A 15,178-nucleotide genomic window follows, 5' to 3' on the forward strand; every position below is an offset into this window, starting at 1 on the left:
CCTGCGTCTCCTCCCTCCTCCTTCCTCCTCCTCCTTGGCCAATAGCATGGCCTCTCCTTTCGGCCAATCGGGAGATGAGTCTCAGGACCCACTTCCTGATTGGCTGGGTGGAGAATCAGTGTGACAATAGTGAATATTCATTATCATTATCACAGTCTAAAAACAAATTGGATATTTTTTTTTTTTTGGTTAGCTTACCTTATTTTTAATATAAAATCGCTGCACTTCCTCCTTATGCGGCCGCGGCCGCCGACATAATTTCCTGCTTTGCATTGACTCCTGGGAGAAGAGCGTCATCAATCCCAGGTGTCCCTCTTCACTTCCGGTGCAGGCGCATCATTCTCTGCCGATGGATGGAGAACAGCTTCTGGGCATGCGCAATGACGCGGAACCAGCTGTGGGATGAAGCACCTGCCCTGGAAGTGACGAGGTTTAGCATTCTGGGACTCGCGAAATCCAGGAAGAGGGACACTGCGGCTTCAGCTGCCCACACCGCAGATGGCCGCGCTGGACAAGATCTTCACAAGGTAAGTAATTCATGCTGCATGTACACTAAACAGGGGACAATTTAGAGGATATTGTTGTTTAACCACTTGCCGACTGCCGCAAGACTATATACTGCGGCCGTCAGCCCCCTACAGGCAAAGTGACGTATGGGTACGTCGCTCGCCCACGAGCCTGTAGGGGGCAAGCGCTCGCCGGCGGCGGCACGCTCCCACCCCCGCTCGTTCCCTGCCTAGCCCGAGTGTGTGACTGGCGGCTCCGATGTCCGCCGGCCACTCGCGATCTCCCTCAGGAGAGGGAGAAAGACAGACGGCTGATGTAAACACATCCGTCTGTCATTCTCCCTTAGATCATCACAGAGGCTATGCGATCCTGCTATGTAGGATCGTATGTCTCTGTGATGATCTAACAAGCCACGCCCCCTGATAGTTAGAATTACGCCCCTAGGGACACACTTCACTCCTTGATCACCAATAAAGTTAACCCCTTCCCTGCCAGTGTCATGTTTAGAGTAACAGTGCATATTTATAGCACTGATTACTGTAGTAATGTCACTGGTACCCCCAAAAGTGTCAAAAATGTCAGTCAGGGGTCCGATCTGTCCGCCGCAGTGTCATAGTCCTGCAAAAAAAAAAAAAAATCGCAGATCGCCACCATTACTAGTTAAAAAAAAATAAATGAAAATGACAAATCTTTCCCGTAGTTAGTAAACGCAATAACTTTTGCGCAAACCAATCAAAATACGCTTATTGCGATTTTTTTTTTTACCAAAAATATGTAGCATAAAACAAATTTGCCTAAAATGTTAAAAAAAATTTGATTTTTAAATTTTTTTTGGAGAATTTCATATACAAAAATGTGAAAAATATTGTTATTTTTTCAAAATTGTCGCCCTTTTTTGGTTTATAGCGCAAAAAATAAAAATCGCACAGGTGATCAAATACCACCAAAAGAAAGCTCTGTTTGTAGGAAAAAAAGGATGTCAATTAAATTTGGTTACATCGTCGCACGACCGCGCAATTGTCCGTTAAAGTCACGCAGTGCCGAATCGCAAAATAGGGCCTGGTCATTGAGCAGCCAAATCCTCCGGGGCTTAAGTGGTTAAATGCACTAGCCCTGACTGTTCTAGGGGTATTTTTGCCTAAAAAAAAAAAACAATTTGGCCGGAACTCCGCTTTAAAGGGGCTTCCAGATTCCGATCAGTCCTTGGCCGGCAAACCTCCACAACCACCATGCCTGGGTTGTGGAGAAGAGGCCCTTGTCCTCATCAACATGCGGACAAGATGCATTGCTAAGAAGGTTCTCCCCCAATCATAAGAGATGTAACACACCTTAGTGTACCTGGTACAGAGACGCTCCATTAGGACGCCCATCCGGCCAGCGAGCCTTCATCTTCTGTAGTCACCTGTGGACCCCCCCTGTTTCTCGAATGTCCATTCTCGGCAGTTTCATAATTGGCCCCCCTCAGTTCTTCCGGGTGATTTTCTGCCACTCGATGAGACTGAACACCTGCGGCAGGTAGGGAGGGTGGACTGATCTGGAATGTTCCCAGGCATGGAAGACAACAGAAGCAAATATTTGTGCTCAGCAAGCGCCGCCTCCGATTGTAAAACTTGTTTGTCGGAACAATAAGAGTCTCTTTTCAGACAAAGAATGCAACCAAAAAGCAAACAATTAGAGGAATTAGACAGAAATTGATTTAAAACTGAAATCTGAAAGCATGGCCAAACTTTCACCCTTTTCTCCTACCATTAGAGTTTGCTAAAGACAACAACAACATCATCAGTAGTAACCAGCACGGGTTTACAAATGGGCGTTCTTGTCAAACCAATCTCTTAACATTCTACGAGGAGGTGAGCTTGATAGGGGCAGACCAGTGGATGTGGTGTACCTGGATTTTGCTAAGGCGTTTGATACAGTTCCCCATAAGCGCTTAATTTATAAAATAAGATCTGCAGGTATCGACAGCAGGGTTTGCTCTTGGATACGGAACTGGCTAAAATGGCGTGTCCAAAGGGTGGTAAAAAAACAGCGCATACTCAGACTGGTCTGAGGTGGTAAGCGGGGTCCCCCAAGGCTCAGTCCTAGGACCAACCTTGTTCAATTTATTCATAAACAGCATTGAGGATGGGATCAGTAGTTCTAGATCAGTTTTTGCAGATGACACAAAAATAGCTAGGGCAATAACAGCACAGCATGAAGCAGATATCCTACAGTATGACCTGGACAAAATAACGGAGTGGGCAACGACTTGGCAAATGAGGTTTAATGTGGAGAAGTATAAGGTTTTGCACTTGGGGACTAAAAACATAAAAGCACAATTAACGTTAGGAGGGGAACCCTTGGGGGAATCAAAAATGGAGAAAGATCTGGGAGTCTTGGTAGAGGATAGACTAAGCAATAGCATGCAATGTCAAGCGGCAGCTGCCAAAGCCGGCAGAATATTAGCACGCATAAAGAAAGGGATGTATTCCAGAGATAAGACTATAATCCTTCCACTTTATAAAACTCTGGTCCGACCACATCTGGAGTATTCTGTCCAGTTCTGGTCGCCAGTCCTCAGGAGGGATGTGCTGGACCTGGAGAGAGTCCAGAGAAGGGCAACTAAACTAATTAGGGGATTGGAGGACCTTAATTATGAAGAGCGTCTGCAATCGCTTGATTTATTCTCCCTGGAGAAGAGACGCCTGAGGGGGGACATGATAGCAATTTTTAAATATCTCAATGGGGATCTCAGCTTAGAAAATAAGCTGTTCAGTCGAAGGGATTGCATGAGGACTCGAGGACATACAATGTGATTAGAGGAGAAGCGTTTTAACCTCAGGCAACGTGGGGGGTTCTTTACTGTTAGGGCTACAAGATTGTGGAATTCTCTACCACAAGAGGTGGTTTCTGCGGGTAGTATGGTGGCTTTCAAAAGACTCTTAGACATACATCTCAAGGATCAGGACATTAAGGGCTATGTGAGATGATTACAGCCACACACACCTACACAGGTTGAACTGGATGGACTATTGTCTTTATTCAACCTCACCTATTATGTAACTATATAATTAGAAAGCAACTAAAAAACGGGACACCTGGTCCACTGCAATACTGAAACCAATTGCAGGACACCTAGGTAAAGTTATACCTAGGTATAGGTAAAGGAAAAAAGGACAGACTCAAAAGGGAAGATAATTTATGGGGTACTATAAAATAAAGGTACCCACGTCCCAGTATGCATGAATGTAGAGAATAAGGAAAAGGGGGGGGCGACAGGGAGGACTTTCTATAGGAGTACCGTCATAAGACCAATATACTAATCCAAAAGTATAAAAAAAGGTGTATTTTATTGAAACAATATCAATTAAAAACATATACTGTATTTTTGTTACATAGAAAAAACAGTATTACAGAAACTAATAAAAACATGAGAATACAAGCCGAATAGTAGCACAGCATATAGAAATCTCAATATCGTATCCTACATAGGGGTTAAGTAGAAGACTCTACAGACCCTGGGATAACCAGCTGTGGATGTACTGGTTAGTATAAATGTAGTGAACGATGATGCCCAGAACTTAGCCCGACATGTTTCGCGGCAAAACCGCTTCCTCAGGGGCAGTTGAGGGGTTTTAATGAACATCAACAGAGCTACTAAAAAATAAAGAAATATATATGTATCATAAACAAAATATAAATAATGCATTTTTAATAAACAAAATATATCATACATAGACATTTGTATATATATTAACATGTAAAATGCCGGAGGATCAAAGAGAAAGAGACTGGACCACATAAGACCAGAGTTGTATAAAGTACTCGAAACCCATACTTGAGTAAAAGTACAAGTGCTCGATCAAAAAGTGACATGAGTAGAAGTACTAAAGTATTCAACATTTTTTGTACTTAAGTATTGCACGTAGTTTTTAAAAAATTTTTGCTACTCAAGTACTGAAAGTAAAAGTACCAGTACTGTGTTATGTAGTTATTAAAGAAAGAAGTCAAAAGTTTATTAAAGTTAAAGTTAAAGGTATTAAAGTTAAAGTTATTAAAGAAAGAAGTCAAAAGGAGTCAAAAGTACACATGACATTATACACATTTTTTTGAGCTTCATGAAACCTGCCATCTACTGTTCTGGCAGTGGTAATTTTTATAATAGTAACGAGTAACTATGCAGCACAAAAAAAAAAATATCGGAATAGAAGTATTGAAATCATTGAAAAAATGTAGTGAAGTAAAAGTGGAAGTAGGAGAAAAAAATTCTACTCTAGGAAAGTACAGATACCGCATTTCGGTACTTAAGTACAGTAGTGAAGTAGTTCTACTTAGTTACTATACATTTCTGTATAAGACACACCCGAATAGCATGCAGATCGCAAATCGGCAGATGGATCACAGACCATAAGGTAGGTACCTCCCCCGAGCGAGCACGGGAGCTAATCACCAAAAATACAGGCCGAGTTGTGTTTAAATAAAGGGAGTTGGTAGTCCCATTTTATATGAGATCTGAACAAAGATGTATAGTAACGAAGTAGAACTACTTAAGTACTGTACTTAAGTACCGAAATGCGGTATCTGTACTTTCCTAGAGTAGAATTTTTTTCTCCTACTTCTACTTTTACTTCACTACATTTTTTCGATGATTTCGATACTTCTACTCAAGTATTTTTTTTTTTGTGCTGCATAGTTACTCGTTACTTTTAAAAAAATTACCACTGCCAGAACAGTAAATGGCAGGTTTCATAAAGCTCAAAAAAATGTGTATAATGTCATTTGTAAATCAGCGCATAGGAAAATAAAGGCTGTGTATAATAAAAGCTGCTATACCAAATCTTTCCAATAAAAAGAAAATATGAAACAAACAAATAAATGGTGCTACAGCGCTTAAAGTGCATCAAGAAACTACTAACAAACACAGGTTAATCATTTGAAATAATAAAAAACAATATGATGTTCAAACGTTTGACTTTTTTCTTTAATAACTACATAACACAGTACTTGTACTTCTACTTTCAGTACTTGAGTAGAATTTTTTTTTCAAAACTACTGGTACTTTTTACTTTTAGTACTTAAGTAGCAATTTTTTTTAAAAAACTACTTGCAATACTTAAGTAAAAAAAATGTTGAATACTTTAGTACTTCTACTTAAGTAACTTTTTCTGTGAGCACTTCCACTTCTACTCAAGTCACTTTTTGATCGAGCACTTGTACTTTTACTCAAGTAGAACTTTCGAGTACTTTATACAAGTCTGGATCTGAATGGGGTAATTTGAAAATGAAAACATTATGTGAGGGGGTAAAAGATATACATAAATATATTGTTCTATGAATCTATGTTGAATAGTGGGGGTGTTATTAAAATAGGGGTAACATAGAGATCAATATGCAAATATCTTACCCAAGGGACCGCATCCAACTATTCTAAGTGATACGGAAGACGGGTAGGAAGGTGGTAGTCCTAGAGCCAAGTGAATAATCAGGAGATAATGACAAGGAATAGTCAAGGTATCCTGAAATATATATAGGAAGGTAACAATGAATAAAAAGGAATAATAAAATGGGAGGAAAAAGAAAAGAAAAAGGGTGAGAGAGGGTATAGGTAAAGTTGATCCAGGGAATATCCGATTGCCTCTCGGGGGATCAGGAAGGAAGTTTTCCCCTGCTGTAGCAAATTGGATCCTGCTTTGTTGGAGTTTTTTCACCTTCCTCTGGATCAACCGCGGGTATAGAATTGTGTATATGGGATTGTATGGTTGGGTTTTCATTACTGTTTATTTTTTTTGTTTTTTATTGGTTGAGCCAGATGGACTTGTGTCTTTTTTCAACCTGACTAACTATGTAACTGTAGCAGGTTTTCCAGGCCTGTGGCCTGATGTGGGTCTGCCATCAATACCGGTAACCTCTCCAGCCCATTTAGCAGGGAATGCCGCACCTGCACCGGAAGTGACGGAAGTGACGAGCGGGGTCGGTGCAGGCGCATTGACTCCTGGGAGCGATGACGTTCAGCTCCCAGGAGTCATCGCAAGCCAGAAGAGACGGCGCGGGCCGCGGCCGCAGAGGGAGGAAGTGGAAGGAAGGTGAGTATATTTTCTTCTATAATAAGGTAAGTGAACAAAAAAAATCGGGAGTATCCATTTCTTTTTCAGGTGACCCTCAGCAAGCGGATGGGCCAAAATAGATTTTTTCGATTTTGAGGCCGGAGCTCCGCTTTAACCACTTTACCACCGGAGGATTTTGCTTTCTTACGTCCAGGCCACTTTTTGCGATTCGGCACTGTGCGAATTTAACTGACAATTGCGCGGTCGTATAACGCCATACCCAAACGAAATTTACGTCCTTTTTTTCCCACAAACAGAGTTTTCTTTTGGTGGTATTTGATCACCTGTGCGATTTTTACTTTTTGCTCTATAAACAAAAAAAGAGCGTCAATTTTGAAAAATAACAATATTTTTCACATTTTTTTATATGAAATTCCCCCCCCCCCCCCCCAAAAAATGTAAAAATCAAAATTTTTTTACATTTTTGGCCAATTTGTTTTCTGCTACCTATGTTTGGTGAAAAAAAAAATCACAATAAGCATATTTTGATTGGTTTGCGCAAAAGTTATTGCGTTTACTAACTAAGGGAAAGATTTCTGTCATTTTTGGTGTTTTTTTTTTTTTAACGAGTAATGGCGGCGATCTGCGATTTTTTTTGCGGGACTGCCACATTGCGGCGGACAGATCGGACCCTTGACTGACATTTTTTACACTTTTGAGGGTACCAGTGACATTACTACAGTAATCAGTGCTATAAATATGCACTGTTACTGTAAAAATGACACTGGCAGGGAAGGGGTTAATTTTATTGGAGAGGGAGGGGTTAATGTATGCCTGGTGCTTACTGACGTGTGTGGGGGGAGGGGACTGAGTGACACAAGGACAGATCGCAGGTTCAGCTATGCTGAACCCTGTAATCTGTCACTGTCTGTCACTTAGGAGATCCGCCCGCTTTGTTTACACAAGTGGGCGGATCTCCAAACTCGATTCCCCCGACGATCGGGGAAGAGCGGCGGTGATCACCGCCTCTCCTCCCCTGGCCCGACTCCCGCTGTGACTGAATACAGCAGGAGCGAGCCTCCGGCGGCGCGCGTGCGCCGCCCACAATGGGAGAAGTCCAGCGACGTAGGTGTACGTCGCTGGACGGGAACTAACCACTTTGCCGCAGTAGAGCTCTAGTGATCGGTAGGCAAGTGGTTAAAGCTTTTCTGTGGCTGCATGGAGAAGTGAAGGATCTGGTGGAGGAGTTTTGTCCTTCTCTCTGCTGCTGACTGCTGAGACAAGGTTGGGGCAACAATGAAGGGGTTGATGCAGCGGCAGGAGAGGTGCGAGGGCCACATGAAATGGCCTGGAGGGCCGTATTCGGCCCTGGGGCCTTGTGTTTGACACCTGTGAATCGTAGGTGATTGTGTAGGCGGGGCCCCAGTGCACTGCATTGCCAGGGAGCCTATAGTGCTCTTAGGATGGCATTGGGTGTGATTGTTTGCAGAGGAACTCCACCCGGCCAACAGCCGATAAAACTGCACCATGCAGCAAAAACATTCCCCCTGTCCAAAGTCAATATTTATCACACGGCAGCAGACTGATATCACACACATGTCTCAGTCAGTACAATTCACAGACCGGCTAAAAATAGATTTGTTTATATATTCTAGCGTCCTATCAGCAAAATCCAAAGAGCCTATTTATTGATCGATTTCCTGATCACCGGATGTTACTTTGTGACCAAATGTCAGTAAAAGGATTTCCCATTAAGAGTCGGTTCACACTATGGCGGCACGACTCTGCACTACTTCGTTAGGCGACTTGTCAGTCCCGTGCACCGCGACTTCGGCGCGACTTGCACGGACTTCATATAATGAATGTCTATGCAAGTTGCTCCAGGTCGCCCCGAAGTAGTACAGGACCCTTTTTCTAAGTCGGAGCGACTTGTGTCGCTCCTATTAGAACGGGTCCTGTAGCAGTCAATGGACCACGAGGGACCGCGACTTGTCAGGCTGACAAGTCGCCTGACAAGTCGCGGTAGTGTGGACAGAGTCTTAGGCTTCATTCACACTTCACATCAAAGTCGCATAACAAGTCATTCTCCATGTTTTGCAATGATAACCATTCACATACAGGAGCATCTCATAAAATTAGAATATTTTAACACCTTTAAGACCGCCCACCGCACATTTACTGCGGCAGGCTGGCTAACCTGCATGAACCGACGTAGCCCTACGTCGATCATGCACGTGGTGGTGGGGGGGGGGGGGGGAGTGCGCGCCCCGACTAGGCAGCGGGGGAGCCGATACACGGGGCCGGCGGTCGCGATTGCCCGCGATCACTCCCCGCTGAGAGAGAACATTGGTCGGCTGTTGTAAACGCAGCAGACCGTTGTTCTCTCTGAAATGATCACAGAGCTCCTGCGTTCCTCTTATTTAGGATCACAGGTCTCTATGATCATTTCACAAGCCCCGCCCCCATACAGTTAGAAAACACCCCCTAGGCTCACACCTAACCCTTTGATCACCTCTGGGTTAACCCCTTCCCTGCCAGTGTCATTATTACAGTAACAGTGCATATTTTTAGCACTGATTACTGTAGTGTAGCGGTGCGCACTCGCTCCCCACACTCTTACAGGCTAGCGACGTAGCCCTACGTCGCTCTGCCTGTGAGGGGCTGACTGCCGATGTAAATAGTCGTGCGGCAGTCGGCAAGCGGCGGACATCGGGTCCGCCGGGCACACGCGCGGGGGGGGGTCCGTGACCGCGCGAGAGCGGGAGCGCGCCTCCGGCGGCGCGCACTCGCTCCACACACCCTTACAGGCTAGCGACGTAGCCCTACGTCGCTCTGCCTGTGAGGGGCTGACTGCCGACGTAAATAGTCCTGCGGCAGTCGGCAAGTGGTTAATACAGAAATGTTGGCTTAGTGAAAAGTCTGTCCATGTAGAGTATAGGATGCACTCAGTACTTGGTCGGGGCTCCTTTCGCATGAATTACTGCATCACTGTGGCGTGGCATGGAGGCGATCAGCCTGTGGCACTGCTGAGGTGTTATGGAAGCCCAGGTTGCTTTGATAGCGGCCTTCAGCTCATCTGCATTGTTGGGTTTGTTGTCTCTCATCTTCCTCTTGACAATACCTCACAGATTCTCTATGGGCATTAGGTCAGGCGAGTTTGCTGGCCAATCAAGCACAGTGATACCATGATCATGTGACCAGGTATTGGTAGTTTTGGCAGTGTGGGCGGTGCCAAGTCCTGCTGGAAAATGAAATCCGCATCTCCATAAAGCTGGTTAGCAGAGGGAAGCATGAAGTGCTCTAGAATTTCCTGCTAGAGGGCTGCGCTGACTTTGGACCTGATAAAACACAGAGGACCAACACCAGCAGATGACATGGTTCCCCAAATCATCACTGACTGTGGAAAATTTTGGAAGTCAAGGTCCCAGAGTCTGGAGGAGGAGTGGAGAGGCACTGAATCCAAGCTGCATGGGGACCAGTGTGAAGTTTCCACAGTCAGTGATGATTTGGGGAGCCGTGTCATCTGCTGGTGTTGGTCCATGGAGATGAAGAGATACAGACACAGAGTTAATATCGGGAGAGCAGCCTAGGGTGACAACCATGGCTCCCTCCATAGATACGGTGGAGGAGTGATGTAGCCACCCGGGGACTGAAAGTGTCTTCTCTGCTGGATTGCCAGGTGACAAAACGGCAAAAGAAGCTAGAAAAAGAAAAACAAATGCAGCCACCACACCATGGACTAGTAAGCTGCAATATATGACATTTCTGGTTTTGGGTTTAGATATAATGTATTTTAAGACGTTAGGAGGCTGTAGGAACGGAGATCAGCATAACACCAATAAATCTACCAATAAATCAATAATGGAAGCTTCACTGAGTATGAATCCATAGACGATAAGAAAAAGACGACGTGCAATGAAAATGCTGAACAAGATCGGTGAAAAACTGAGACTGAACCAGGAGTGACCTTTGTATCTTGTTATTGCATTCCAAAGGAAAAATCACAAATGCACGCATAAAAAGGAACATAAAACTCATCACAACATAATGGATTGTAGATGGAGCTCATCGGATTGTGTTTAATGAGTATTAGGGGAGAAAAACACCAACAATTCTGGAGTTCCCTTGAGCCTCTTTGTACTCAGAACTTCAAGCTTATAATATAAGCCATCATATACAACAAACTATACTATACCCCCCCCCCCATCATAACAAACTATAATATACCCCCCCCCATCATAACAAACTATAGTATACCCCCCATCATAACAAACTATAGTATACCCCCCATCATAACAAACTATAGTATACCCCCCTATCATAACAAACTATAATATACCCCCCCCATCATAACAAACTATAGTATACCCCCCCCCCCCCATCATAAGAAACTATAATATACCCCACCCACATCATAACAAACTATAATATACCCCCCTATCATAACAAACTATAATATACCCCCCCCCATCATAACAAACTATAGTATACCCCCCCATCATAACAAACTATAGTATACCCCCCCATCATAACAAACTATAGTATACCCCCCCATCATAACAAACTATAGTATACCCCCCTATCATAACAAACTATAATATACCCCCCCCATCATAACAAACTATAGTATACCCCCCCCCCCCCCATCATAAGAAACTATAATATACCCCACCCACATCATAACAAACTATAATATACCCCCCCATCATAACTATAGTATACCCCCCTATCATAACAAACTATAATATACCCCCCATCATAACAAACTATAGTATACCCCCCATCATAACAAACTATAATATACCCCCCCCATCATAACAAGCTATAGTATACCCCCCCCATCATAAGAAACTATAATATACCCCACCCACATCATAACAAACTATAATATACCCCCCCCCCCCCATCATAACTATAGTATACCCCCCTATCATAACAAACTATAGTATACCCGCCATCATAACAAACTATAGTATACCCCCCATCATAACAATCTATAATATACCCCTCCCCCCACCATAACAAACTATAGTATACCCCCCCCCCATCATAACAAACTATAGTACACCCCCCCCCCCACTATAACAAACTATAGTATACCCCCCCCCCCATCATAACAAACTATAGTACACCCCCCCATAATAACAAACTATAGTATACCCTCCATCATAACAAACTATAGTATACCCCCCCCCCCACCATAACAAACTATAGTATACCCCCCATCATAACAAACTATAGTACACCCCCCCCATCATAACAAACTATAGTATACCCCCCTCCCATCATACATAACATACTATAGTATAACCCCCCTCCATTATATATAACATACTATAGTATAACCCCCCTCCATTATACATAACATACTATAGTATACCCCCCCCATCATAACATACTATAGTATACCCCCCATCATACATACAGTAACATACTATAGTATACCCCACCATCATACATGGCATACTATAGTATACCCCCCCCCCCCCATCATAACACACTATAGTATACTCCCCCATCACTATAGTATATATACCCCACCATCATACATAACATACTATAGTATACCCCCCCCCCCCCCATCATAACATGACATACTATAGTATACCTCACCATCAAACATGACATATTATAGTATCTCCACCCCCACCCCCCCCATCATAACATGTCATACTATATAGTATACCTCATCATCAATCATGACATACTATAGTGTACCCCACCATCATACATAACATGCTATAGTATACACCCCCCCCCTCATTATAACATGACATACTATAGTATACCCTATCATCATACATAACTTACTATAGTATACACCCCCCCCCCCAATAACATACTATAGTATACCCTGCCATAACATACTATAGTATACCCCCCCCCTTATAACATACTATAGTATACCCCCCCCCCTTATAACATACTATAGTATACCCCGTCATCATAACATACTATAGTATACCCTTCCATCATACATAACATACTATAGTATACCCCCCATAATAACATGACATACTATAGTATACCCCCCGCCCATCATAACATATTATAGTATACCCCATCATCATGCATAACATACTATAGTATACCCCTCCATCATACATGATATACTATTTCTCAACCTTTTTTTCCAGAGGAACCCCTAAAATATCAAATCTCAGGGAACCCTTACTAAATGTATTGGGGGTCAGTGGGGCAATGCTCTATACATTGTTGGTCAGTGGGAAGTATGCCCCCCTTTACAGGGGTAGTTAGAATGCCACGCTTATAGACAACTAAAAACATAATTGTGTTATGCTGTTGGTTTTGCCAAATAGCGTTGGTTCTGGAACTATGCCGGTACCACCATATGGGTGATCAATCAGCTGCAGCTCACATAACCCCTAGGAAACTTCGGAGGAACCTTTGGGGTTTTATGGAAACCTGTTACAGAATGGCTGTACCATAGTATCCCCCTACTATCATAGCATTTTATAGGAAACCAGCACCATCTCCACTTCCTCTGACCCCAGTGCCAATCCTGGTCAATCAGAAGTTGCCCCCTTACCTGGGTTCCCCGTGCAGGGTAGTCATTGCACAATGCAAGCTCTGTTCTCCAGCCTGGTAAACCAAGTGACTGTTCCTTGTTAGCTAGAAGTTAGCAATCAAGACTTTTTGGTTAAATATTTACCCTTGTTGTATGATCTGACCCTGATAATCCTCATTTGAAAGGACTGGCATCGCACACAATACCTGCAGAGTTCCTTCCCACCTGTGTCACTTGTTTGCGCTCCTTTGTTTTCTTAGCTTTAGTTTCTTTTCAGGTGATGTTTATGATCCCTGTAGGTTTTCATCTGGTCGTACCTGCCTATCGTCCTTTCCAAGGCTGAAGTTTGTTCTTTTCTTTTAAGTGTGAAAAAGGGTGTAAAGCTGGATACACACTATACAATTTCTGTTGTTTCGATTTCCTTTAGATTAAAGCCTTGTACACACGCACCAATTGTTGGCCGACCGATCGGCCGACTTTTCTCCAGTGTTGTTGTGTTGGTTGAAATGTGCTCTAGACTGCACACAAATTTTTTCGGCCAACAACAACCAACTTCACCAAGTGATGGTTTACTTTCCGTGTGTTTTTTCTTCTCTGAGCATGCCCAGTCTTGCTCATCAGATTTTTGTCTGCCGAAATCTGTACTGACTGAAGAACAATCGGCCGTTCTGTTGACGGCCAAAAAAATTTTTATAGCATGCACACCAGATTTTGTTTGGCCGAAAAGTCGCAGTCGGTTGTCGAAAGCATCATACTAACAAGCCGACAATTGGCCGATCGGACGTTGGCCGAAAATTTACGGCCAACAATCGGTGCGTGTGTACGAGGCATTACCTTCAACTATGTAGTGCAAGGGCCTGCCTGACTGCATACTAATTTAAAGTGTTTAGGTTTGACCTCATATTGTATGGTTTTTGGTAAATCTAGAGGAAAAAATCTAAAGAAAATTGTATAGTGTGTATCCAGCTTTACAGATAACTTTGTTAGCAGATTTTATTCTCAGGTTCTTAGTTTCCCTTTTTTGTCCTATTAGTATAAGAGTCTGCAGACTTGTATAAAGTACTCGAAATTTCTACTTGAGTAAAAGTACAAGTGCTCGATCAAAAAATTACTTGAGTAGAAGTGGAAGTGCTCGCAGAAAAAGTTACTTAAGTAGAAGTACTAAAGTATTCAACATTTTATTTACTTAAGTATTGCAAGTAGTTTTTTCAAAAAATTTGCTACTTAAGTACTAAAAGTAAAAAGTACCAGTAGTTTTGAAAAAAAATTTCTACTCAAGTACTGAAAGTAGAAGTACAAGTACTGTGTTATGTAGTTATTAAAGAAATAAGTCAAAAGTTTGAACATCATATTGTTTTTATTATTTCAAATGATTTATTCAAATGATTAACCTGTGTTTGTTAGTAGTTTCTTGATGCACTTTAAGCGCTGTAGCACCATTTATTTGTTTGTTTCATATTTTCTTTTTATTGGAAAGATTTGGTATAGCAGCTTTTATTATACACTGCCTTTATTTTCGTATGCGCTGATTTACAAATGACATTATACACATTTTTTTGAGCTTTATGCAACCTGCCATCTACTGTTCTGGCAGTGGTAATTTTTTTAAAAGTAACGAGTAACTATGCAGCACAAAAAAAAAAATACTTGAGTAGAAGTATCGAAATCATCGAAAAAATGTAGTGAAGTAAAAGTAGAAGTAGGAGAAAAAAATTCTACTCTAGGAAAGTACAGATACCGCATTTCGGTACTTAAGTACAGTACTTAAGTAGTTCTACTTCGTTACTATACATCTCTGAGAGTCTGCCACACAATATTGGGGATCAGGAAAGGTCTGGAGCATTGTCTGTGTCCAGTGGCCATGTGTACAACAATGAAGGCCTGTCCCAGGTGCTGCTGATTAGGAGAGAGCTGGAACTATTGCATGTTTATGGCCCTCCAGTAAGGCCCCTTTCACACAGGCGGACCGTTCAGATCCGCCTGTCCGTTTTTTTGGCGGATCTGAACGGTCCCCCCATGCATTCCTATGGGGCATCGGATGGCAGCAGAGACATGTCCGCTGACATCGGACCCGATCCGATCCGCCAAATCTGGACGGATGGAAACCCTATTTTCCATC

General features: G+C 42.8%; 1 protein-coding gene across 2 annotated transcripts in view; it reads right to left on the bottom strand.

Annotated features, from left to right (window-relative positions):
- KCNJ16 (potassium inwardly rectifying channel subfamily J member 16) overlaps positions 1 to 13,156 on the bottom strand; it is a 63,979-nt gene extending 50,823 nt beyond the window's left edge. Inside the window, exon 1 of one of the 2 annotated variants that reach the window (XM_082271812.1) lies at positions 13,081 to 13,156. The gene's annotated coding sequence lies outside the window, so the exon portion shown is untranslated. Of the gene's footprint in view, positions 1 to 1,835; positions 1,856 to 13,080 lie in introns of those variants that run through there. The other variant, XM_082271815.1, reaches the window with a different exon arrangement.
- Between the last annotated feature and the right edge of the window lie 2,022 nt (positions 13,157 to 15,178).

Source organism: Pelophylax lessonae (assembly GCF_965119305.1).
Source record: "Pelophylax lessonae genome assembly, chromosome: 11".
Lineage (NCBI taxonomy): Eukaryota > Metazoa > Chordata > Amphibia > Anura > Ranidae > Pelophylax > Pelophylax lessonae.